The 12,203-nt window shown below is 43.4% G+C and overlaps 1 pseudogene; it reads right to left on the bottom strand.

Moving 5' to 3' along the window:
* Window positions 1-2,556: 2,556 nt before the first annotated feature.
* LOC128054207 (sorting nexin-12-like) lies at window positions 2,557-12,203 on the bottom strand (annotated as a pseudogene).

Below are 12,203 nucleotides of genomic sequence, written 5' to 3'. Positions count from 1 at the left end.
GAGGGTGCTCTGGGTCTCTCTCTCTCTTTTTTTTTTTTGGCTTCACAGTGCTTTAACATGAACAGAGTTGAATATGACATTGTCTGACAGAAGAATGAACAGTTTGCTGAATAAAAGCCCCGAGTCAGGATATATACACAGCAAAAATGGGGCCTTAAGGCTCTCAGCACTTGTGCACAATGAAAGAAGGAATCTTTAAAAACAAATAGTCAATAACAGATACAGATGAAAAAGGCAGCAACACCACCAACACTGGAAAGCTGGGAAAGGGAGCAAAGCCTCTCTCTAGGGGCTGCTTAGGCCAGGCAGCCAGAGAGCTGGTTTGTCTCAGGGAACTTCAACATTTACATGGACGTAAACCCCATATTGGAGAAGACAATGGCAACCCACTCCAGTACTGTAGCCTGGCAAATCCCATGGATGGAGGAGCCGGGTAGGCTGCAGTCCATGGGGTCGCAAGGAGTCAGACATGACTGAGCGACTTCACTTTCACTTTTCACTTTCATGCATTGGAGAAAGAAATGGCAACCCACTCCAGTGTTCTTGCCTGGAGAATCCTAGGGATGGGGGAGCCTGGTGGGCTGCCGTCTATGGGGTTGCACAGAGTTGGACACGACTGAAGCAACTTAGCAGCAGCAGCAGCAAACCACATATTAAAATCCAATCCTCAATCTCTCTGTAAGAATCAGTAATCCTTTTCCCCAAGATTATATAAAGAACTCCAATCGTTCCATGATAGGAAGCCTAATAAGCAAAGAGCCCCCACTTTTGACCTGACACCAGAGTAAACCTGCTCCCATCCTACAACTTGGGATAGACATCAGGGCCCAGCAAACCAAAGATCACCTCCCAGAGAGAAGCCCAGGAAAGCTGCCAGCCTCAAGAAGCTGCTTCAGACTAAGATTTAGGAAATCTATACCCAGCTGCAAACCCTAGCTCAGCTTCTGGGGAGAATGCTGGGGTTCCATGGGAAACAAGTACAGGCAGTTCAATAACCCTGTGACCAAGCTGGGGAGGGCAGCAACACCTCTTGCCCCTAAGCCCCATTCAACAGCTCAAAGTGCTTAAGAGAAGTCAGACTGTGGTTTGTTCCTGTGTTTCTACTTTGTGGCAGCACTAAATAGCATGGAGGTGGGAGGAGGGAGAATGGAAGTGTCACGCGAGTGTACGCGCCTCGGTTTTTGTCACAACAAAGATTTGGAATGACGGACATTAAAGCCCCCTCGGCATGTCACAGCTCTCAGGTCTTGGATAGACCGTGTTATAGCTCTCAGGTCTCGAATGGACCGTGTTATAGCTTTTAGACAAATCAGTGTTACAGCTCTATTTTATTTAGAAGATAGCAGGAAAATCCATCTTCGAGGCGTGAGGGCACGTCTCTCCAAAGATGCGAAGAGACGAGCGCCCCAGTGCACAGGAGAGAGAGAGCGAGCTAGCTTTGGCTCTTCTTTTTATATGTTTTTCTCTCCCTGGGCCTGTCCTATGTAAATTGGGCCAGCCAGGAGTGTTGTTTGTTTTACCTGAGGTCCTCACTCGGGTCCTTGGACCTTCCTTTGTTCTATTTTCGCAGGCTTTTCCCTTCCTTGTCTTTTAGCCACTGCCACTTTGGACTCCTTTTCCCTATTCTACCTACTTAACAGAAGGAAGAGAGTGGTGATGTTCTTCCCTACCACTGGGAGGTACCTAGGAAATGATCCACTCCCACACTTCAAGGAGTTAATCTGGCAGTGGTGAGTCTCCCCCAGCCTTCAAGCCACCAAACTTGCAAAGCTAACCCGTAAAAGTAGCAAGGGCTTGGGGAGTGAGAGCTGCTGGCGCAGCCCATACTGACTCACCTGCTGGTGAGCAAGAAACAGGCAGCCAGAGTGGGGAGCCACAAAGGAGAGGCTAGCCAACAGGATCTCCTCGACTTTCCTGTGGCTTTCTTCTGATTCTGAAGCAGCCATGATGATGGGCTCAAAAAACCCACACACCTTGCTCCATACAACAGACTGCTTAGACTCTAGAATTACTGCTATGAAAAGGAACAAGGGAGAAAGTATAGCAAAAGAATCTCTTGAGAAAATTGGGAAAAGGCCTAGAGAAAATGAGAGCTTCAGGGGTCTCTTCCACATTCCCCAAAGGAAAAAGTTCATGCAGGTAGGAAAGCCAGGGTCTTTCCCTGCTCATCATTCCTGGTTAAACCTAAGAGTAAGAAAATGCCCCTGGACTTGCAGCATCAATATGTATCCAAGTGCCCCATCAGCACAAGACCCCCCCACCCCCCACCCCCAGGTTAGCCTTCTGGTATGGGTAAATGCCCAAGAAATTGCCTTCCAGTCCAATACCCCCCATCCACTCCCCAACTCCAAGCAGAGGTTTCCCACGTCTCCTCAGAGAAGAGGCTCCTAGTAGAGTGCCTGCGGTATAGTCAGGTACCAAGGGACACAACGCCAGACAGTCTATCTGGCCAGGGGTTGGGCAGACAACTTCAGATCAGAGAGAGAGAGAGAAGCTTCGTGCAAAAACCAATGTCAGTTCAGCAGAAAAGTAGAGGGCAAGTGGTGAGAGGGGCTCCTACTGGCGCACCTTCCCCGGGACATAGTTCCTGTCCGTTGCCTCCTCCTGCAGGAACATGTGTAGGCAGCGTTCGTTCGGAGCCAGTGGGTGCCCAGCAGTTTTGTTAATAAACTATTGCAGGCCCTGCCTCCTTTCTTCAATAAGAGACTCCTCAGAGATCCCTTCATCTCCTCGGATAGGGAGCTGCCGCTTCAAGGCTTTCCCAGGGAGTGGTGGTACTACAATCTTGCTGTCTCGCTGCAGCTCATTTTCAGCCACTCAAAGTCACTGCAGCGTCGTTGTACACAGGATGCTTCAGTTTGACGCGTCCTTCAGTTGGTCGGCATGCGAACCTCACAGGCGGTGAGGCGCGCGCAGCCCAGGCCCCCGTCTGTGGACTAAATATGGCGGTCTCCGGGAAGTTACTCCGAGGCGCGTCCGCGTCGGTCAGGTCCTGCGGCTTCGAGTAAAGGCGCCGAGTGTCGGCTACTGCCGTGTTGACATCTTTCCGAAGGAGAGACCGGGACCGGGGAAGGGGGCGGGGGACAGAGGCCGAAGGCAGGAGCCTGCTCTGGACCTCTTGAAGAACCCGTTTGAGCTCTGCCACCTCGGCGCGCGTTAGCCCCGCAGCGCGCCCCCTCCTGCTCCGCGCGGCTTTCACTCCCTCAGTCTCCTCTCTCCCCCCAGGGTTCAGAGGCTCCTCAGCCTCCGGCCGCCTGCAGGACGACCTTCATGCGGTTTTAATTATTCTCACCTTATAATATGCTTTAATATCTAAACAGGCTAGTCACCATTTTCACTCTTCGTGTTAAGAATTTTCTGTTCCTATACTGTCATATTTCATATGAATATGAAATACTAATTTTAACATATTGTTATTAAAATATGTGTATACTCAAAAATCCTTTCATTACTTTTATTAGGACTGCCTTACAGTATGGCTTAGTTTACAAAGATTTGATATCTTTTTTGGCAGTATTCCTCGTTTACAATGGTTGCTGCTGCTGCTGCTGCTGCTGCTGCTAAGTCGCGTCAGTCGTGTCCAACTCTGTGCGACCCCATAGACGGCAGCCCACCAGGCTCCCCCATCCCTGGGATTCTCCAGGCAAGAACACTGGAGTGGGGTGCCAGTTAGTTTCTTGCATATATATAGACAATATATATGTATTCAGATACATATATATATTTCTTTTCAGATTCTTTTCCATTGAGAGTTTCCGGTTCATAGATACACACTACTGCTAAGTCACTTCAGACGTGTCCAACTCTGTGCAACCCCGCCCACCAGGCTCCACCGTCCCTGGGATTCTCCAGGCAAGGACACTGGAGTGGGTTGCCATTTCCTTCTCCAATGCATGAAAGTGAAAAGTGAAAGTGAACTCGCTCAGTCGTGTCCAACTCTTCGAGACCCCATGGACTGCAGCCTCCCAGGCTCCTCCGTCCATGGGATTTTCCAGGCTAGAGTACTGGAGTGGGGTGCCCTTGCCTTCTCCAATACACACTACTACTATATATGAAATAGATAAGCAAAAGGACTACTGTATAGCATGGGATATTATATTTAATATCTTAATATAGTATATAGTTATATAATAAACCTAATTACTATAATTATGAATTAATTATAGTATAATTATGTTATAGTATATATAGTATAAATAGTAGTACATATAGTATATATACTATATATAATATGTAAGAATTACATAATTACTATATAATAATTATAATTTAAAATATATTATTAAATTATATAATGACATAAATAAATTGTACTAAATATAATTATATATGACCATATATAATTAATGATTTTAATAATTGCATATAATTATATAACAATTATCTAGTGCTTATATTATATATTGAGATATTAAATACATTATCTTATAGGTTATTATAAGATATTAAATATAATTTCCCATGCTATACAGTAGTCCTTGTGGCTTATCTATTTTATATATAGCAGTGTGTACCTATTAACCCCAAACTGTCACTTTGTGCTTCCATTCCCCCTCCTTTGGCAACAACCATAAGTTTGTTTTCTTTGTGCATCTGTTTCTATTTTGAAAATAAGTTTATTTGCATCATTATTTTAGATCCCATATACAAGTGATATCACATGATACTTGTCTTTCTCTAATTTATTTCACTTACTATGATAAAAAGATATGGTATCTTGATGATAAAGATCTCTGACGTGTGTCTTCCTGTCTAGCACTATCTTATGCCAAGAAAAAGTTGGCTTAAAGCTCAACATTCAGAAAACGATCATGGCATCCGGTCCCATCACTTCATGGGAAATAGATGGGGAAACAGTGGAAACAGTGTCAGACTTTATATTTTTGGGCTCCAAAATCACTGCAGATGGTAACTGCAGCCATGAAATTAAAAGACGCTTACTCCTTGGAAGAAAAGTTATGATCAACCTAGATAGCATATTCAAAAGCAGAGACATTACTTTGCCGACTAAGATCTGTCTAGCCAAGGCTATGTGGTTTTTCCTGTGGTCTTGTATGGATGTGAGAGTTGGACTGTGAAGAAGGCAGAGCACCGAAGAACTGATGCTTTTGAACTGTGGTGTTGAAGAAGACTCTTGAGAGTCCCTTGGACTGCAAGGAGATCCACCCAGTCCATTCTGAAGGAGATCAGCCCTGGGATTTCTTTGGAAGGAATGATGCTAAAGTTGAAACTCCAGTACTTTGGCCACCTCATGCAAAGAGTTGACTCATTGGAAAAGACTCTGATGCTGGGAGGGACTGGGGGCAGGAGGAGAAGGGGACGACAGAGGATGAGATGGCTGGATGGCATCACAGACTCGATGGACGTGAGTCTGAGTGAACTCCGGGAGATGGTGATGGACAGGGAGGCCTGGCGTGCTGCGATTCATGGGGTTGCAAAGAGTCGGACACGACTGAGCGACTGAGCTGAACCGAACTGAACCGAACATGGGTACCATTCTGGAAGCTTTTAACAAAAAGTATCAAGCTTTTGAATGCATTATGTGCCAAGGATTTAAAGTGGGCCTTGTATAAGTGCACCAAAAATTTCTATTTTAGGACTTGGACAGACATCTTGATTCTCTGTGTTATGGTTATGTCTCTAAAATTAATAGTAAGGATTTTAAATTTAAATACATATAAATAACCTTAAAAATTCATATTCTAGTAATGTTCGAAAACAAGAATATAATTAGAGATATGTAGAAGTATGTACAAGAATGCTTAGTATAGTATTTTTCATAACAACAAAAATTGGAAATAATATAAATACTTACCAGTAGAGGCTTGATTAAATTATGGTAATCTTTATCTTAAAATACCATTCAGTGAGTCAAATTTTTTCTTTTCATAAATATTTATTACCATAAATATTCTAGTTGCAATGTTAGATGTAAAAGCAAAGGTTTAATTAGTCTGTTTCTAATTTGTTTTTAAAAGTTGAATGTTTATGTATTATTTATATATTCTTTGAAAAAAGACAAGAAGTCAGTAAACAAAAATGTTAGCATTAGCCATCTATACAGTTGGATTGTGCTTAATTTTATTTTTGCTTTGTGTTTTGTTGTATTTCCCCCTTTTCTATAAGGAGCAGGATTATTTTATAATAATTAATTCTTAATGAAATCCTTAACAATGAGCTTTCATAACAAGATTGCAGTGAAGAGGAGGCATAGGAGGGGTATCAGTAGGTGAAAAATATTTACTGAAATCAGAACAGCGTATAAATACTAAGTGATCCTCCACTTTATTTATGTTATATTTGCCTTTCTGAAGGGCACTGCGAGTTTGCAAAGTCCTAGAATCATGGTTCCATTATTGAATAGCTGATATATAAAAACATAGCTTCAAAAATGGTGGCTCGTAGGAAAATACATGAAAAAAACACAATAGTAAAATTAGATGTGCAAAATTAGAAAAAAAGGAATCACTGGATAATTTTGTTATTTGCCAGTGTGCTTGACTGTACATATTTTGTAAAATATAACAACAGTGATAGAGAAATCAACCATTGTTACAGTTTTCCTGTCCAAAAAAAAATGGTCTTAACCATCTGTAAACTAGCAAAAAGAAAAAGAGGCTAATTACATGATTGTGATATGGATCAAGTGCAGATGAGGATGCCGATGTGTCTGCTCTGTTTTTACTGCCGCCGAAATACCTGCTTCCCATTGTGTGTTTATATGCTCTCAGGATGAATGTTGTCAACTATCTGTTGCTATTCCTGTGCTGTGTTTACTGCTCTCAGACACAAGGGAACAACTGAAAACTTACTTGAACTCAATCTGAAGAAGTGAAGATTTCTCTTTTATTAGGTTCTATTTGAAATATTTATGGAAATGCACTTTCCTTTTATTCCAAAATTCTTTTATTGCTGAGTTTTGAAATGTTTTTTCCTGAATTTTATAAGAAATTAAATTTATAAGACACATGGATTTTTTTTTCTGGAGACTTCAATAACTAACCACTGTGGGCTGAAATTTTGTTGACACATGAGTGCAACTTTTAATCAATGAAAGAGCATCAGGGTTTAAAATAAAACAAGATTTACAATGGCAACCCTTTGTTTGCAGGGGTGGGGGGACAGATGGGGAGAATAAAATTTTTCCTTGAAAATGTGTGGTTTTTATTCACTGCTGACCCTTGACCTTCCATCATGAGTTATTTATAAACAAATGTTTTTCTAGGAAATGGTGATTTTTCTCAGGTTGAGAAATAGGACTCAGAGTTCTCAAACTGTTGCAGTATAGAATTAGTTCTACCCTCACCTACAGTTTCATTCAAAATCTGTTATTGAACACATACTATGTGCAAGAGCCTGAAGATGTAAAGACAAATAAGACATGGTTGATGCTCCCAAGAAGGGTTCAGTTCAGTTCAGTTCAGTTCAGTCGCTCAGTCGTGTCCGACTCTTTGCGACCCCATGAATCGCAGCACGCCAGGCCTCCCTGTCCATCACCAACTCCCGGAGTTCACTCAGTTCACATCCATCGAGTCCGTGATGCCATCCAGCCATCTCATCCTCTGAGGTCCCCTTCTCCTCCTGCCCCCAATCCCTCCCAGCATCAGAGTCTTTTCCAATGAGTCAACTCTTCGCATGAGGTGGCCGAAGTACTGGAGTTTTAGCTTTAGCATCATTCCTTCCAAAGAAATCCCAGGGCTGATCTCCTTCAGAATGGACTGGTTGGATCTCCTTGCAGTCCAAGGACTCTCAAGAGTCTTCTCCGACACCACAGTTCAAAAGCATCGATTCTTCGGCGCTCAGCCTTCTTCACAGTCCAACTCTCACATCCATACATGACCAAAGGAAAAACCATATCCTTGACTAGATGGACCTTTGTTGGCAAAGTAATATCTCTGCTTTTGAATATACTATCTAGGTTGGTCATAACTTTTCTTCCAAGGAGTAAGCATCTTTTAATTTCATGGCTGCAGTCACCATCTGCAGTGATTTTGGAGCCTCCAAACATAAAGTCTGACACTGTTTCCACTGTTTCCCCATCTATTTCCCATGAAGTGATGGGACCAGATGCCATGATCTTCGTTTTCTGAATGTTGAGCTTTAAGCCAACTTTTTCACTCTCCTCTTTCACTTTCATCAAGAGGCTTTTGAGTTTCTCTTCACTTTCTGCCATAAGGGTGGTGTCATCTGCATATCTGAGGTTATTGATATTTCTCCCGGCAATCTTGATTCCAGCTTGTGTTTCTTCCAATCCAGCGTTTCTCATGATGTACTCTGCATATAAGTTAAATAAGCAGGATTAAGGTCCCTCTAGTCAAGGCTATGGTTTTTCCTGTGGTCATGTATGGATGTGAGAGTTGGGCTGTGGAGAAGGCTGAGCGCCGAAGAATTGATGCTTTTGAACTGTGGTGTTGGAGAAGACTCTTGAGAGTCCCCTGGACTGCAAGGAGATCCAACCAGTCCATTCTGAAGGAGATCAACCCTGGGATTTCTTTGGAAGGAATGATGCTAAAGCTGAAACTCCAGTACTTTGGCCACCTCATGCGAAGAGTTGACTCTTTGGAAAAGACTCTGATGCTGGGAGGGATTGGGGGCAGGAGGAGAAGGGGACGACAGAGGATGAGATGGCTGGATGCCATCACGGACTCGATGGACGTGAGTCTGAGTGAACTCTGGCAGATGGTGATGGACAGGGAGGCCTGGCGTGCTGCGATTCATGGGGTCGCAAAGAGTCAGACACGACTGAGCAACTGAACTGAACTGACAATATACACCTTGACGTACTCCTTTTCCTATTTGGAACCAGTCTGTTGTTCCATGTCCAGTTCTAACTGTGGCTTCCTGACCTGCATACAGATTTCTGAAGAGGTAGATCAGGTGGTCTGGTATTCCCATATCTCTCAGAATTTTCCAGAGTTTATTGTGATCCACACAGTCAAAGGCTTTGTCATAGTCAATAAAGCAGAAATAGATGTTTTTCTGGAACTCTCTTGTTTTTTCCATGATCCAGCGGATGTTGGCAATCTGATCTCTGGTTCCTCTGCCTTTTCTAAAACCAGCTGGAACATCAGGAAGTTCACGGTTCACAAGAAGGGTTAAGATGAATGAAAGGCAGAAACCAGGTAAGAATATGATGTTGTAGTATAAACTCCACTTACCTGGTATTGTGAAAAATGAAAGAGGAGCACGTGGACTCTGACCCTATATAGAAATTTCATCCAGTGGGTGGCATCCTCAGTGGAATGGAGTAATAATGCTAATAATGATTGACGGCGAAGACAACAGTGATAACAGGGCCAGACATTGTGCTCAATACCTTACGCATATTAATACATTACCTGTTTAGGCTTTGCCATAGTTCAGTGAAGTAGGTGGTACAGTAATTTCTTTTTACAAATGATGAAACAAGAGGCACAGCTAAGATGCAAACCTGGGTCCATTTTATTCGGAGTCCATACCCTTATAAAGTTCATGCTTTGAAGTTCCACATACTAAATCTTCTTGCTGAATACCTACTGGTAAGTTATTTCACCTCTTAGAAAAGGCAGAGGAACCAGAGATCAAATTGCCAACATCCACTGGATCATGGAAAAAGCAAGAGAGTTCCAGAAAAACATCTAATTCTGCTTTATTGACTATGAGAAAGCCTTTGACTGTGTGGACCACAATAAACTCTGGAAAATTCTGAAAGAGATGGGAATACCAGACCACCTAACCTGCCTCTTGAGAAATCTGTATGCAGGTCAGGAAGCCACAGTTAGAACTGGACATGGAACAACAGACTGGTTCCAAATAGGAAAAGGAGTACATCAAGGCTGTATATTGTCACCCTGCTTATTTAACTTATATGCAGAGTACATCATGAGAAATGCTGGACTGGAAGAAACACAAGCTAGAATCAAGATTGCTGGGACAAATATCAATAACCTCAGATATGCAGATGACACCACCCTTATGGCAGAAAGTGAAGAGGAACTAAAGAACCTCTTGATGAAAGTGAAAGAGGAGAGTGAAAAAGTTGGCTTAAAGCTCAACATTCAGAAAACGAAGATCATGGCATCTGGTCCCATCACTTCATGGGAAATAGACGGGGAAACAGAAGAAACAGTGTCAGACTTTATATTTTTGGGCTCCAAAATCACTGCAGATGGTGACTGCAGCCATGAAATTAAAAGACGCCTACTCCTTGGAAGAAAAGTTATGACCAACCTAGATAGTATATTCAAAAGCAGAGACATTACCTTACCGACTAAGGTCTGTCTAGTTAAGGCTATGGTTTTTCCTGTGGTCATGTATGGATGTGAGTTGGACTGTGAAGAAGGCTGAGCACCAAAGAATTAATGCTTTTGAACTGTGGTGTTGGAGAAGACTCTTGAGGGTCCCCTGGACTGCAAGGAGATCCAACCAGTCCATTCTGAAGGAGATCAGCCCTGGGATTTCTTTGGAAGGAATGATGCTAAAGCTGAAGCTCCAGTACTTCGGCCACCTCATGCGAAGAGTTGACTCATTGGAAAAGACTCTGATGCTGGGAGGGATTGGGGGCAGGAGGAGAAGGGGGCGACCCAGGATGAGATGGCTGGATGGCATCATGGACTCGATGGACGTGAGTCTGAATGAACTCCGGGAGATGGTGATGGACAGGGAGGCCTGGCGTGCTGCGATTCATGGGGTCGCACAGAGTCGGACACGACTGAGCGACTGAACTGAACTGACTGAAGCTTTGATTTCCTGCTTCGTAAAATGGTGATAACACCCGAGAATGCGGTCTGCCTCCTGTCTGATAGCTACCTCTCCTTCCTTCTTCCATGCCAACAGAACTCACCTCCAATCACTAAAGCTGAACACTCCAGATGCTCATGTTCTCAGCTGCCCTTACAGCAAGGGCCTGGACGCATGACCAAGTCCTGCCCATGGAACCTGAGAGGGAAATCAAGGGGAGGAACAGTTCATCTCTAATAAAAATTAGTGCTAGGAATCTACTTTCACTTCCTGCGGTGAAGCCCGATACTACTGTAGCCAACCTGCAATCCTAAGGAGCCGCCATGGACACGCTGAGGAGAGCTCCCAGAAGGTGGTGAGCAGAGGAGTCCGTGTTAACATCATGGAGCGATGTGGACAGTACATTTTCTTCCTTATTTAAACCACTTTTTTTTTTTTTAAATTTAAACCACTTTTAATTGGATATTCTGTGACTCAAAGGTATTCCAAATTTATTGGGTTTTAGATGAGCTAAAGAGTGCACCAAGCACTTAGTATAATACCTGCATACAGTAAGTGCTCAAGAATAGAGGGTCTTATCATCTGCTTGGTCAAAGTTATCTAAGTGTGATTTTTGTTTTGTAGCTTTTGATCATTAGTAAGATACAGAGTTTTCTTTTCTCTTTTTAAATAACCATTTCTAAATTGACCAAATCTAGACTTATAAATAATATGTAAACCAAATCACTGATACTCTTTGACTTCTCAAGGGATTAAGCATAGTGCAAAGTAACAGCTGGGGGCTTCACAGGTGGTGCGGTGGTAAAGAATCTGCCTAGCAATACAGGAGACTCAGGAGACTTGTGTTCCACCCCTGGGTGGGGAAGGTCCTCTGGAGTAGGAAATGGCAACCGGTTCTAGTGTTCTTGGCTGGAAAATCCCATGGACAGAGGAACCTGGCGGGCTATAGTCCTTGGGGTCACAAATAATCAGACACAAGTGAGCACACAGGCAGAAATTAACAACTGAGTTGGCCCAGAGCACTGAGCTATCAGATATGCTGCTGGATCAATCATTAAATCCAGATCCATTCCAGAACTTGTATGAAAGGATTATAGGTATCCTCATGCATGCATGCTAAGTCACTTCAGTCATGTCTGACTCTGTGTGACCCTATGGACTGTAGCCTGCCAGGCTCCCCTATCCATGGGGATTCTCCAGGCAAGAATACCGGAGTGGGCTGCCATGACCTCCTCCAGGGGATCTTCCCGACCCAGGGATCGAACCTGAGTCTCTAATGTCTCCTGCACTGGCAAGTGTGTTCTTTACCACTAGTGCCACCTGGGAAGCCCAGGCTACTCATAAAGAGGCTTCTGTCTTTTTAAATTAAGATAACATACAACTGACCATCAAGAATGCACCTGGAACTCCGCTTTCCACCAGGTGAGCAGGTAGAAGTCATCAGTCTGCAACCTGGAAGAGGGCCTTCGCCTGAACTCGACCAT

The sequence above is a fragment of the Budorcas taxicolor genome, chromosome 10, assembly GCF_023091745.1.
Source record: "Budorcas taxicolor isolate Tak-1 chromosome 10, Takin1.1, whole genome shotgun sequence".
Taxonomy (NCBI): domain Eukaryota; kingdom Metazoa; phylum Chordata; class Mammalia; order Artiodactyla; family Bovidae; genus Budorcas; species Budorcas taxicolor.
The sequence above is the reverse complement of the archived record's forward strand: the minus strand, read 5'-3'. Positions and strand labels throughout refer to the sequence as shown.